The 14416-nt window shown below is 38.1% G+C and overlaps 1 protein-coding gene across 3 annotated transcripts in view; it reads left to right on the top strand.

Annotated features, from left to right (window-relative positions):
• ADAMTSL1 (ADAMTS like 1) overlaps positions 1 to 14416 on the top strand; it is a 473180-nt gene that overhangs the window by 153078 nt on the left and 305686 nt on the right. The window lies entirely within an intron of this gene.

The raw sequence follows: 14416 nt of genomic DNA, 5'->3' as shown, positions 1-14416 counted from the left end.
CTAGGGAATAACACCTCCATCAAAATGAAGACAAATCTGAAAATACTGTGGGAGGAGATTCATGTTCCTGGTTTGTGGATTAGTTTGGGTGAGACAAGTCAGGTCACCCACGGCAACCCCAAGGGAGAAACCTTTGCTTTTGAGGCACATTAGGAGGGAACTAGACTTGGATCTAGATACACTCTATGTGCACTCGTGAGCTTTGCTACCCAGTGTGAGGACAAACCGCATCCCGACCCCTAACTGATACATAGTCTGGTGGAATAGCAGAGAGAGAGGGAAGATGAGAACTAATGCTCTCCTACCACGGTGAAAAAACGTGGTCTTCATTTACAAAGTGACCTTTGATCAGTGCTGATCACAGGTTTCTCCAGAATTAATATTGGGCAGTGATTATGTGAAGCCACTTATTGACTGTTGTGCCCTAATCTCTCTATAGCAGCTGAATAAATGTGTTCCTGCTATACATGTACATGCCAGGAACTTTACATGATCATCTCATTTAATCCTTATAACAACCTTATAGCAAGGTACTGTTTATCCGCATGTTATGAATGAGATAACTGAGGCTTAGACAGATTATGTGACTTGCTCAAAGTTATACAACTATGTCAGAGCCAAGATGTCAGCCCAGAGTCTGATTCCAGAGCTTAAGCACTTATTTGTTCCTCTGGACTGTCCCAAACCCCGCTGACTGTTTCCATGGCGGGACATTTGTAAAGCAGTTACATGGATCAAGACAAGGTACTTCAAATATCTACCCAGCTGGGTTCTGCTAGGGTAGATGGTATATGTTCTCAGGATACCTGACCCAACAACAGAGTCACCCAGGAATCCAGATCATTTTACCATACACGCTTCTCTGTGACAATCACTGTTCTAGGCACTGCAGCAAATGCAGATAGAAATAAAACAACCCTTGTAGTCAAGGCCGTGCATTTTTTAGAATAATTTGACCTTGTTTGGCATAATATCTCAATTTTGCCTTTATCCAGAATGCTCCAATAGGTCCTTAATGAGGACCTCTTTGAACATGTCTCCCCTGGCTTGGGAAATGAGAATGAATGTCTTTATTGACTGTGGTATTGTCCTCTTTACTTGTTGACTAGCTGGAGGAAAACACTTTACATATGGGGGGTTTATGGCTTTAAATGGACTTGTAGGTCAAGAAGAAAAGGCACTGTTTGCTGGAGAACTATTTCGAGAAGTCAGGAAAAGGCAGCTCGCCAAAAGGATGAGGCTCTGGGGAAGAAGAGGAGGCAGGAAGAAAGACTAGGAACTTTTAAACACGTGAAACGTCAGAGCCACCAGCGTAGGGAACTCTCCCCATTCTACCACTCCTGCAGGCAGTAAAAAATGTGATTCTGAAGAAAAGGAAAAAAAAAAGACCCGAGCAGAGAGAATGATGAAGGGTGAGGTAAGTTAGACATTGATGTAGTACATTCAGGTGAGATTGTTTTCCTGTGGTTATGCATTGGTAGCTTCCCCTATTAGATGAAAAATTAAACAGTTTAGAAGATGAAAACTAGAGAAGGATAGAGGCATAATTCTTCTGTAAATCTCTGAAGTCATGGTGGGATATTTGGGGGAAAAATTTACGTTTAAAAGGTCACTGTGATTTTTTTAAAGTGTAGAATCTATTAAAGCCCTATAATATTTATTAAAAAAATAAAAATGACCGGCCACTTTTATAGAGCTCTTTAAGGAATACTGAAGAGTCGAGGTCATTCTAATCATTTGTGTCACACAATTGAGTCAGTGTTCATTATCTAGGAATCTAGGGACTTCTGTTAGGCACAGAAAGAGATGACTGGCATTCGTGCAGTGACTGCTGTATGGCAGCTCGTTGGGGCGTGTTTTCATGGTGAGATTCCTTCCTTTATTCCCTCTCACGTCCCCTGCCTTGCTGTCCTCATAGAAAAGCCCAAACACTCTGCTCAGATAGATATTCTTCTTACCCTCCTGTTTAAAGGGTGATCTGGGTCCTTTGGGGCCTGAATCACTGGAACAAAGGTGGAGAAGCTCCGAAAGAAGGAGCTAAAGCAAACTGAGAGCCATAAGTCATCTCTAGGTCTGCAAATAGATACCTCAATGAAAAGTGCTCTGTTCAAACCAACAGTGGGTAGGTTACATAATACACAACCCGATGATGATCCATAATGACACAAGGCGATTGATTCATTTACCTTAGCACTGACGATGCCTCATGACAAAATGATTTATATCAGTAAAGTCCAGCATATGCATGCATCTCACCACAATCTATAGCAGATGCTGAACAGGATGCCTCACTTATGTTTTCTCCACCCCCAGAAGAACCTTCCACCCTATATTTACAGACTGTGAGGTGACCCACAGGCAGGAAAGATTAGGCTGCTCTGCGGGGCCCAGTGTATGAGCCAGGTGAGCAGCTTTCCACCCGTGCAGGCCTGGAGGAGTTCTGCCAGCTCTCTCCCCTGCTCTCCGCCAAAAACTACTAGAAGCCAGCCACACGCTCTTTTCAAACTCCTTATATTCACACTCCCCACATTGAACTCATTTTCTTCTGAATTTACATTCAAGTTTTTCCCTTATGTTATCAAGCCTCGTGGGAACAAAGAAAAAATAGGACTGGAGAAAGACTATGGTGGAAAATGCCAGAAGGAAAAGGAGAAGTATGAGAGACTTATCAAATGGCTGCCATTTGCTGGGGAATAAAAAAGAAGCCATCTTTGTATTCAAAGACATTATTATTGCCTAATACAAGTGCAGAAAACAGAAATAGAGCTGGACCTAGGCACACTTGCCCCCTTTTGAAGGAAAAGACTGTCCACGGACAGCGTTCAGCCTTTCCATTTCTCCTGGTCACTTTTTTCTACTTCCCCAACCCAATGAAAAAAAAGAATCAAATTTAGCTTACATTGACTTACTTTTGATTTTTAAAATTAAAGGCTCATTTTCTCACAAATGTTATTGGCTTGTACCATATTATGTATTCTCCAAGTATACTCAGAATATACTTAGACCCAGGGTCAGCCTATATGGTATCAATCTGATGTCTCCAGCTTTGCAAACTTCTCAAATGTAGCTGCATGTTTTGAAAATGCCTGGGTATCCAAAAGCTCTCTCTGTCTCCCATGAATGTCAAGGGCTAGATAAACTAATTTATATCAAGTTAAAGTGAAGCTCCTAATACCTAGCTTTCCTTCTCAGACTGTGCTTATGCTGATTTATAATGGCTATGGGTAAACGTATCCCAGGTTTATCATTCTGGCTCAAAGATTTTGAGGTAAAGGCTGTTTATAATAAAACACGTAACATATGAATGTTTTTAAAGAAAGCACAAAACTCTAAAGAAATTTCCATCTTGCACCTGACCTCAGGCTATATTCACAAGCCACTCATTCATTTGTTCAACAACAAATATTTCTTGGGTACCTGCTATGTGCTGAGGAACTGTTTTAGGTGCTGGAAACACAGGAAAGAGCAAAACAGACAAAAATCCATTTTTCTTATGGGATTTTCATACTGGTGTTAGGGACAGACAAAAGGATGAAACAAATAAAGTCATGGGGCGGTAGGAATCATGGGAAAAAGAAAAGGGAAGGAAAAGAACCAGAGATAAAGATGGGCTGCCAGCCAAAGGTGTTGGAGGGGATTGCAATTTTAAATAGGTTACGAAGAAAAGACTCACTGATAAGATGGCATTTTAGCAAGGATCTGAGGGAGATACAGGTAGGGTACTATGCACAAGATAGAGGAAAGAAAATTCCAGGCAGAGAGATAAGCAAGTGCAAAGGTCCTGAGGTAGATGCATTCTTGACATTTTTCTTAAAGTGACTGAAGTAAAGAGAGTTTAAAGAAGACTAGAAGAATTGATGAAGGTCAGAAGACTGTGAGGTGGGGTGAAGAATGGCACAGATACTGTACGATTTTGTAAGGATTTTGGCTTTTAGTCTGAATGAGGTGAGAAGTCACAGCAGAGGAATGACTTCATTTGATTCATTTTTTAAGAGTATCACTCCATGTGCTCTGTTGAGAATAGACTATCATGAGTCTAACTGTGGAAATAAGAAAAGCAGTCAAGAAGCCAGGCCAAGAATGAGAAAGATTTGGACCATGGTAGTGTATCCCATTCTGGGTATACTGCATTTCTTTGAGTCCAAGACATCATTGATTGAAAGATGTGACATTATTTTATGCACCAATAAGAAAAAAAGCCTCCAATGAAATTAAGAAATTATGACACAATGACTTCTAACCACTCAGGGATTTTACTTGGTTGGTAGTTATTAAAAGATCTATTTTCTTTTTTATTTTTTAACATTGTTATTGGAATATAATTGCTTTACAATAGTGTGTTAGTTTCTGCTTTATAACAAAGTGAATCAGCTATACATATACATATATCCCCCTATCTCCTCCCTCTTGCATCTCCCTCCCATTCTCCCTATCCCACCCCTCTAGGTAGACACAAAGCACCGAGCTGATCTCCCGGTGCTATCTGGCTGCTTCCCACTAGCTATCTATTTTACATTTGGTAGTGTATATATGTCCATGCCACTCTCTCACTTCGTCCCAGCTTACCATTCCCCCTCCCCCTGTCCTCAAGTCCATTCTCTGCATCTGCGTCTTTATTCTTGTCCTGCCGCTAGGTTCTTCAGAACCTTTTTTTTTTAGATTCCATATATATGTGTTAGCATACGGTATTTGTTTTTCTCTTTCTGACTTACTTCACTCTGTATGACAGACTGTAGGTCCATCCACCTCACTACAAATAACTCAATTTTGTTTCTTTTTATGGCTGAGTAATATTCTATTGTATATATGTGCCACATCTTCTTTATCCATTCATCTGTTGATGGACACTTAGGTTGCTTCCATGTCCTGGCTATTGTAAATAGAGCTGCAATGAACATTGTGGTGCATGACTCTTTTTTAATTATGGCTTTCTCAGGGTATATGCCCAGTAAGTGGTGCTGGGAAAACTGGGCAGCTACATGTAAAAGAATGAAATTAGAACACTCCCTAACACTATGCACAAAAATAAACTCAAAATGGATTAAAGACCTAAATGTAAGGCCAGACACTACAAAACTCTTAGAGGAAAACACAGGCAGAACACTCTATGACATAAATCACAGCAAGATCCTTTCTGACCCACCTCCTAGAGAAATGGAAATAAAAACAAAAATAAACAAATGAGACCTAGTGAAACTTAAAAGCTTTTGCACAACAAAGGAAACCATCAACAAGATGAAAAGACAACCCTCAGAATGGGAGAAAATATTTGCAAACGAAACAACTGACAAAGGATTAGCCTCCAAAATATACAAGCAGCTCATGCAGCTCAATATCAAAAAAACAAACAACCCAATCCAAAAATGGGCAGAAGACCTAAATAGACATTTCTCCAAAGAAGATACACAGATTGTCAATAAACACACGAAAGGATGCTCAACATCACTAATCATTAGAGAAATGCAAATCAAAACTGCAATGAGGTATCACCTCACACCCGTCAGAATGGCCATCATCAAAAAATCTACACACAATAAATGCTGGAGTGGGTGTGGAGAAAAGGGAACCCTCTTGCACTGTTGATGGGAATGTAAATTGATGCAGTATGGAGAACAGTATGGAGGTTCCTTAAAAAATTAAAAATAGAACTACCGTATGACCCAGCAATCCCACTACTGGGATTGCTACTTTACTCCAATAAAGATATTAAAAATAATTAAGTTAAATTAAGATATACAGTGAAAAAAAAGAACTACCAAAAGATCTATTTTAGATTCAGATTTTTTTATCATATGTTACTCTTATGCATAGAGATAAGGAAAATAAAAGAAATGAATTAATAAATTGATAAATGAAATTGAAATAAAACCTTTTCTCGAACTTCAACTTCTCTTTAATCATTTTTGGACTCAGTCTCCACACGTCATTGGGCTACTTGTGATACAGCATATTTAAAAGAGTCCACAAAGGAAATAAAATCCATTGGAACTGGGCTCTTTTTAAACAGCTTTATTGAGGTATAAACGGGCTATTTAAAGTATAAAGTTTGGTGAGTTTTCACATATACATACACCTGTGAAACCATAACCATGATCAAGATCATGAATACTCATCATCCCAAAAGTTTTCTGGTGCCCTTGTAATCCTTCCCTCCTGCTCCCTCCTGCCCCTATCCTCTGTCAACCACTGATCTTCTTTCTGTCACTATAGATTAGGTTTCATTTTCTGGAATTTTATATTAATGGTATCTGTGGGGTCTGCATCCATGGATTCAACCAACTGTAAACATAATACTTTGGTTGGTTGAATCCATAGACCCTGCAGATACAGAAGACCAACTATGGGACTTGAGCATCCATGGATTTTGGTATCCACAGCAGGTCCTAGAACCAATCCACCTGTGAATACTGAGGGAAAACTCTATAGTCTTCCATCTGGCTTTTTTCATTCAGCAAAGCTATTATGCGATTCAACATTTATTAACATTGTAGCACTCATCAGTAGTTCATATTATTTAGGAATATATATACTGCTATGTAGTAATTCCATTGTATGGATGTTCCACAGTTTGTTTATTCATTCACCTATTGATGGATATTTGGGTTGTTTCCACTTTGGGGCTTTTATAGATAAAGCTACTGTGAACATTTATGCAGATGTCTTTGTAGGGATATACACTTCCCTTTCTCTTGGGTAAATTCCTGGAAGTAGAGTGGCTAGATCATATGGTAGGTATATGTTTAAGAAACTGCCAGGCTTAGGACTTCCCTGGCAGTCCAGTGGTTGAGACTTCGCCTTCCATTGCAGGGGGTGTGAGTTCGATCCCTGGTTAGGGAGGTAAGATCCTACATGCCTCGCAGCCAAAAAACCAAAACATAAAACAGAAGCAGTACTGTAACAAATTCAGTAAAGACTTCAAAAATAAAATGGTCCACATTAAAAAAAAAAAAATCTTAAAAAAAAAAAGAAACTGCCAGGCTGTTTTCCTGAGTATTTTACTATTTTGCATTTCCACCAGCAATATATGAAAGCTTCACTTGCTCTGCATTCTTCCCAGCACTTGATATTGTCAGTGTTTTTTATTTTAGCCATTTTTAATTGGTGAATAATGGCATCTCATCATTGTTTTCATTTTCATTTTCCTAATGGCTAATGATTTTGAACATCTTCTCAGTTTGTATTAGTTTCCAGTTGCTGCTGTAACAGATTAACACAAACTTAGTAGCTTAAGGCAGCACAATTATTTTACAGTTCTGGAGAGACAGAAGTCTAAAATGGGTCCTGCTGAACTAAAATCAAGGTGTTAGCAAGACTGTGTTTCTTCTGGAGGCTCTAGGGGAGAGTCCATTTTCTTTGATTTTGATTTTCCAGCTTCTGGAGGCTATCTGCATACCTTGGCATCTTCAAAGCCAGCAACATAGCATCTTCAGATTTTTCTATGACTCTAATTGCCTCTTCTGCCTCCCTCTTCCAGTTTAAAGAAGGCTTGTGATTACATTGGGCCTACCCAGATAATCTAGGATACTCTTATTTATTTTAAGGTGAGCTGATTAGCAAGCTTAATTTCATCAGCAACCTTAATTCTCCCTTTCCATGTAACATAACATGTTCATAGGTTCTGGCAAATAGGATATGGACATCTTTGTCAGGAGGAGGGGCCGGGAATTCTGCTGGTCACACATGTGCTTATTTCCTCTTTGATGTAGTGCTAATTTAAGTCATTTGCCAATTTTTAAAACAGGTTGTTTTGAATTTTGAGGATTTACATGTTCTGAGTACTAGTCTTTTCTTAGATATGTGACTTGAAAATATTTTCTCTCAGTAGGTACCTTCTTTTTTCAAAATTGCTAACATTATCTTTCACAAAGCAAAAGCTTTTAATTTTGAGGGAGACCAGCTTATCATTTTTTCTTTCCATGGATTGCACCTTTAATGTCATGTCTAAGAACTCCTTGTCTAATCCCAGGTCACAAAGTTTTCTCCTGTGTCTTCTCCTAAAAGTGTTATAGTTTTATATTTTACCTTTAGATCTATGACCCATTTTTAGTTAATTTTTTTTCTTTTTTTTTGCCTGCATTGGGTCTTCACTGCTGTGCACAGGCTTTCTCTAGTTATGAAGAACGGGGGCTACTCTTCATTGCGGTGCATGAGCTTCTCATTGCGGTGGCTTCTCTTGTTGTGGAGCACAGGCTCTAGGCACGTGGGCTTCAGTAGTTGCAGCACACAGGCTCAGTAGTTACAGTGCATGGGCTCTAGAGCACAGGCTCAGTAGTTGTGGTGCACAGGCTTAGTTGCTCTACGGCACGTGGGATCTTCCCATACCAGGGCTTGAACCCATGTCCCCTTCACTGGCAGGCAGATTCTTAACCACTGCACCATCAGAGACGTCCCCAGTTAATTTTTATATAAGGTATAAGTTTTATATTTAGGTTGAAATTTTTTTGTATAACGATGTCCCATTCTTTCAGCCATTTGTCAAAAAGATGATCTTTTCTCCCTTGAATTGCCTTTTAAACTATCAAAAGTTCATTGTCCATTTCTGTGTGGGTCTATTTCTGGACTCTCTATTCTGATCTATGTGTTGATCCCTTCACCAGTACCACATTGTCTTAATTACTATAGCTTTAAAGTATGTCTTAAAATCAGGTAATTTGATTTTTCTAACTTTATTCTCCTTTTCAAAGTCATTTTAGCTATTCTATACTAATTCCTTTGACTTTCCATATAATCAGGTTGTCTATCTATCTATCTATCTATACAAAAAAATCTTGGTGAGATAGTTATTATAACTTTGTTAATTCTACAGGTTAATTTGGAGGGAATTTACATCTTTAATATGTTAAGATATTAACCTATGAGCACTTCATGTCTATCCATTTATTTAGGTCTCCTTTGTTTTCTTCATCAGCCTTTATTAGTTATCAGCATATATTTTAGTTAGATTTATACCTCTTTCATTATTTTGCAGCTGTTACAAATGGCATCGTATTTTGTATTTCAGTTTCCAGTTATGTATTGCTAGTTTATTCCTGGCCATCTATTTTGCAAACTTGCTTAAACTCACTTATTCTGAGAGTTTTTTAATTTTCTATGTAAACAATCATTGTTTACAAATAAGGATGGTTTTACTTTCTCCCTTTCAATTTGTAAACTACTTATTTATTTATAACCTTACTGTACTGGCAAGGATATCTAATACGACGTTGAGCAGAAGTGGCAAGAGTAGATATTCTTACCTTACTGCCAATCTTAAGAGGGAATGCATTTAGTTTCTTAGCATTAAGTATGATGTTAGCTGTAGATTCTTTGAGGATGCTCTTTATCACCTTGAGGAAATTCTCTTCTATTCCTAATTTGCTGAGCATTATTATCATGAATTAATGTTGAATTTAATGTCAAATGCTTTTTCTGCCTCAATTGATATGATCATGTGAAAGTTCCTTAGACTTTTATTGTAATGGATAACATTAAATGATTTTCAAATGAAGAACCAACCTTGCATTCCTGGGATATAAACTCTACTGGGTCATAGTGTATTATTCTTTATATAGATTACAGGATTTGATTTGCCAGTAAATTTTTTTTGCTTTTTTACATCTATGTTCATAAGAGAGAGTTGTCTATAGTGTCCTTGTTTTATACCATCTTTGTCTGGTTTTGGTATCAGCATGATGCTGACCTCATACCATGAGTTGGGAAGTGTGATCCCTTCTCTTCTGTCTAGTGGAAGAGAATATAGGATTGATGTTATTTCTTCTTTAAATGCTTAGCAGTATTCACCAGTGAAATTCTCTGGGCTTGGAGATTTTTTTTTCTACTTAACCTTTTCAACATATGAAATAGAATTACAGCAACTATTTTAATGTCTCTTCTATGTTTTAATTGATTGATTTTTCTTTTCAGGTATGAGGTGTATTTTGGGGAATTTCTTTGCATGCTGGGTAATTTTTGACCTGATTTCAGACATTGCAAATTCTACCTTCTTGGAGACTAGATATTTTTTTATTCCTATAAATATTCCTGATTTTTATTCTAGAAGCAGTTAAGTTACTTGGAATCAGTTTGATCCTTTGGGGTTTTAAAATTTGGTAGACAGGACTAAGCCATGTTTGGATTAGTGATAAATGTGCCCTGCTGCTGAGACAAGACCCTTCTAAGTACTCAGTGTCCCATGAATTATTAAGTTTTCCAGCCTAGCTGCTGGATAAAATACTATTCTCATCCTCTATGTGTGGGTTCTATTTTGTGCAGCCCTGTTTGTGTGGTTCTTTTCCTGGCCTCAGATTGGTTTTTCACATACATGTACTGATTAGTATGTCGATGCTGCTAGACACCTAAAGGGAATACTCTTAAATCTCCAGAGCTGTCTCTGTGTCCTTCTGTCCTCTCTGGACACAGAGAGGTAACCTGTACTTCAAACTCTAGTCACTTTGATATCTGGACCCTTACCTTTGTCTCCTCAACTCAGGCAATCCGCTGGGCTCTATCCAAGTTCCCACTTCCATGGATGGCCTAGGAGGTCTTTCAAGGCAGAAGACTGAGGCAATGTTAGGGTTCATCTCATGTTTCCTGAATCTCAGGAATCACTGTCCTTCTTTGCTTTATATCCAGCATCTTAAAAGCCCACCTTTCATATAATTTTTTCTGACTGTTTGATTGTTTCGGGTAGGAGATTAAGCCTAGGCCCTGTCCCTTCATCTTGACAGGAAGCAGAAGTCTTGATATTGGGTTCTTGATTCAGGTTTGCAATTATGTAGATGTAGCCTGCTTTGGGCTCCCACTTTGGGAATGTTGTTAAGCGCTTCCTTTATTTTTTTATTGAAGTATAGTGGATTTACAACGCTGTGCCAATCTCTGCTGTACAGCAAAGTGACTCAGTTATACACATATATATAAAAAAAAAATGTTACATGCCTCTGATTCCTCCTCTCCCTACAACCGCCACAACCATTGGATTTCAAGAGATTAAATACCGTTTTGAACTATTGTCTTGGCATCTTCTTCCAAGCTGCTGACACCCATTTTGCAAGTTTGATGTATTGCCTGTTTGGAGGTTGGCACCTCTGCAGGCAAAGAAAACGATGACAGGATTACTACCTCTGTGAGAGAGAATATAAAAGCTATTTATTGTGAGGCACATTCTGATTTTACATATGTGAAAACATGAAAGGTTGTTGCTCTCGAAATCGATGAAATATAGTATGTTGACTCTAGGGACAGTAGGACTTTCTAAGTGATTAGAGGTAAAGGTGAAGTCAAGGGTGATTCCAAGGTTTTTGGCCTAGGAAACTGTAAGGATGAAGTTCCTCAACTGTAGAGGAGGCTGCACCTTCTTTTGCCTGTCCAGTATGCATCCTCCAGTGTGCAAGGCTGATAAACAATGCGGTGGGGGGATTTGAAGGACTCAAATTCTTAATTTCACATTAGTTTATTGGATATATTTTAAGAGTAATAAAGTTGTCATGAAGAGAAAAAATATACCAATTTGTATGGAGACACAAAAGATCCCTAATAGCCAAAGCAGTCTTGAGGGAAAAAAACGGAGCTGGAGGAATCAGACTCCCTGACTTCAGACTATACTATAAAGCTAAAGTAATCAAGAAAATATGGTACTGGCACAAAAACAGAAACATAGATCAATGGAACAAGATAGAAAGCCCAGAGATAAACCCACGCACCTATGGTCAACTAATCTATGACAAAGGAGGCAAGGATATACAATGGAAAAAAGACAGTCTCTTCAATAAGTGGTGCTGGGAAAACTGGACAGCTATGTGTAAAAGAATGAAATTAGAACACTCCCTAACACCATACACAAAAGTACACTCAAAATGGATTCAAGACCTAAATATAAGACCGGACACTGTAAAACTCTTAGAGGAAAACATAGGAAGAACATTCTTTGACATAAAACACAGCAAGATCTTTTTTGATCCACCTCCTAGAGTAATGGAAATAAAAACAAAAATAAACAAATGGGACCTAATGAAATTTCAAAGCTTTTGCACAACAAAGGAAACCATAAACAAGACGAAAAGACAACCCTCAGAATGGGAGAAAATATTTGCAAACGAATCAACAGACAAAGGATTAATCTCCAAAATATATAAACAGCTCATGTAGCTCAATATTAAAAAAAAAAAAACCCAATCCAAAAATGGGCAGAAGACCTGAATAGACATTTCTCCAAAGAAGACATACAGATGGCCAAGAAGCACATGAAATGCTGCTCAACATCACTAATTATTAGAGAAATGTAAATCAAAACTACAGTGAGGTATCACCTCACACCAGTTAGAATGGATATCATCAGAAAATCTACAAACAACTAATGCTGGAGTGGGTGTGGAGAAAAGGGAACCCTCTTGCACTGTTGGTGGGAATGTAAATTGATACATCCGCTATGGAGAGCGGTATGGAGGTTCCTTAAAAATCTAAAAATAGAATTACCATATGATCCAGCAATCCCAGTACTGGGCATATACCCAGAGAAAACCATAATTCAAAAAGGCACATGGGGCTTCCCTGGTGGCACAGTGGTTGAGAGTCCGCCTGCCGATGCAGGGGTCACGGGTTTGTGCCCTGGTTTGGGAAGATCCCACATGCCGCGGAGCGGCTGGGCCCGTGAGCCATGGCCACTAAGCCTGCGCGTCTGGAGCCTGTGCTCTGCAACAGGAGAGGCCACAACAGTGAGAGGCCCGTGTACCACAAAAAAAAAAAAAAAAAAAAAGACATATGCACTCCAGTGTTCATTGCAGCACTATTTACAATAGCCAGGTCATGGAAGCAACCTAAATGCCCATCAACAGACGAATGGATAAAGAAGATGTGGTACATATGTACAATGGAATATTACTCATATTCCTAAAATATTCCTAAAAATATTCCTAAAAAGGAAGTATATTGAGTCATTTCTTGAGACATGGATGGATCTAGAGACTGTCATACAGAGTGAAGTAAGTCAGAAAGAGAAAAACAAATATCGTATATTAACACATCTATGTGGAACCTAGAAAAATGGTACAGATGAACCAGTTTGCAGGGCAGAAATTGAGACACAAGTGTAGAGAACAAACGTATGGACACCATGGGGGGAAAGCAGTGGGGAGGGGGTGTGATGAATTGGGCGATTGGGATTGACATGTATACACTGATGTATATAAAACTGATGACAAGAACCTGCTGTATTAAAATATATATGTATATTATTCAAGTCAAAAAAATCCATAAAAGAAAAAAATTAATAAACTGGACTATATAAAAAATCAAAAAAAAATAAAATCAAAGAGCATCCCATCCCCTTGTCAAAAAAAAAAACAAATCTAAAATGTTTATAGAAAGGTGTGGAATATATATACACCTGTAGATTTTTTAAGGAAATATTTTAGGTACAATCCTTGAGGACAGTGTTCTTGAGAGAGAGCTTTTGTATCCCATATATGTGAAATGACAGAATTTATGATTCCCATGGAAAGCTTGTCCATTTAACTGAGAAAGAGGTTATCTAATTTCTGAAGGAGGTCTTTCAGAATTGTTGATTAATAACCTTTAAATATATTCTGATGATTGGCATCATGGTTCTGTCAACAAAGCCAGAATAGATTAGAACAGATTCATTTGAACATAGTGCAGTGTGCCTTTATTGGAAGGTTACCCAAGGAATGCTCAACACGGTGAGAGAGAATGTAGCCACCTGCCTTGCCAGCCATACCAACTAAATTACACATTGAGAAGGCGGGTGATGAAACCAGCCTTCTCACACATTCTCCAATGTCTTTTTTTAACCATTTTTTAAATTGAAATATAGTTAATTTACAATGTTGTGTTAGTTTCAGGCATACAGCAAAGTGATTCAGTTACATATATACACATATTCTTCTTCAGATTCTTTTCCATTATAAGTTATTACAAGATATTGAATATAGCTCCCTGTGCTATACAGTAGGTCCTTGTTGTTTATTTTATATATAGTAATGTATATATGTTAATCCCAAACTCCTAATTTATCTATTCCCCACCTCCGACCCCCGCTACCCCCTTTGGTAACCATAAGTTTGTTTTCTGTGTCTGTGAGTCTATTTCTGTTTTGTAAATAAGTTCATTTGTATCATTTTTTTTAGATTCCACATATAAGTGATATTACATGATGTTTATCTGACTTACTTCGCTTAATATGATAATCTCTAGTTTCATCCATATTGCTGCAAATTGCATTATTTCATTCTTGTTTATGGCTGTGTAATATTCCATTGTATATTGGAATCGTCTTTATCCATTCCTCTGTCGATGGGCATTTAAGTTTTTTCCATGTCTTGGCTATTGTAAATAGTGCTGCAATGAACATTGGGGTGCATGTATCTTTTTGAATTATGGTTTTCTCCATATATATGCCCAGGAGTGGGATTGCTGGATCATA

The sequence above is a fragment of the Mesoplodon mirus genome (assembly GCF_964341445.2).
Source record: "Mesoplodon mirus genome assembly, chromosome: 1".
Lineage (NCBI taxonomy): Eukaryota > Metazoa > Chordata > Mammalia > Artiodactyla > Ziphiidae > Mesoplodon > Mesoplodon mirus.
This window is presented reverse-complemented; position numbering and strand designations above follow the sequence as displayed.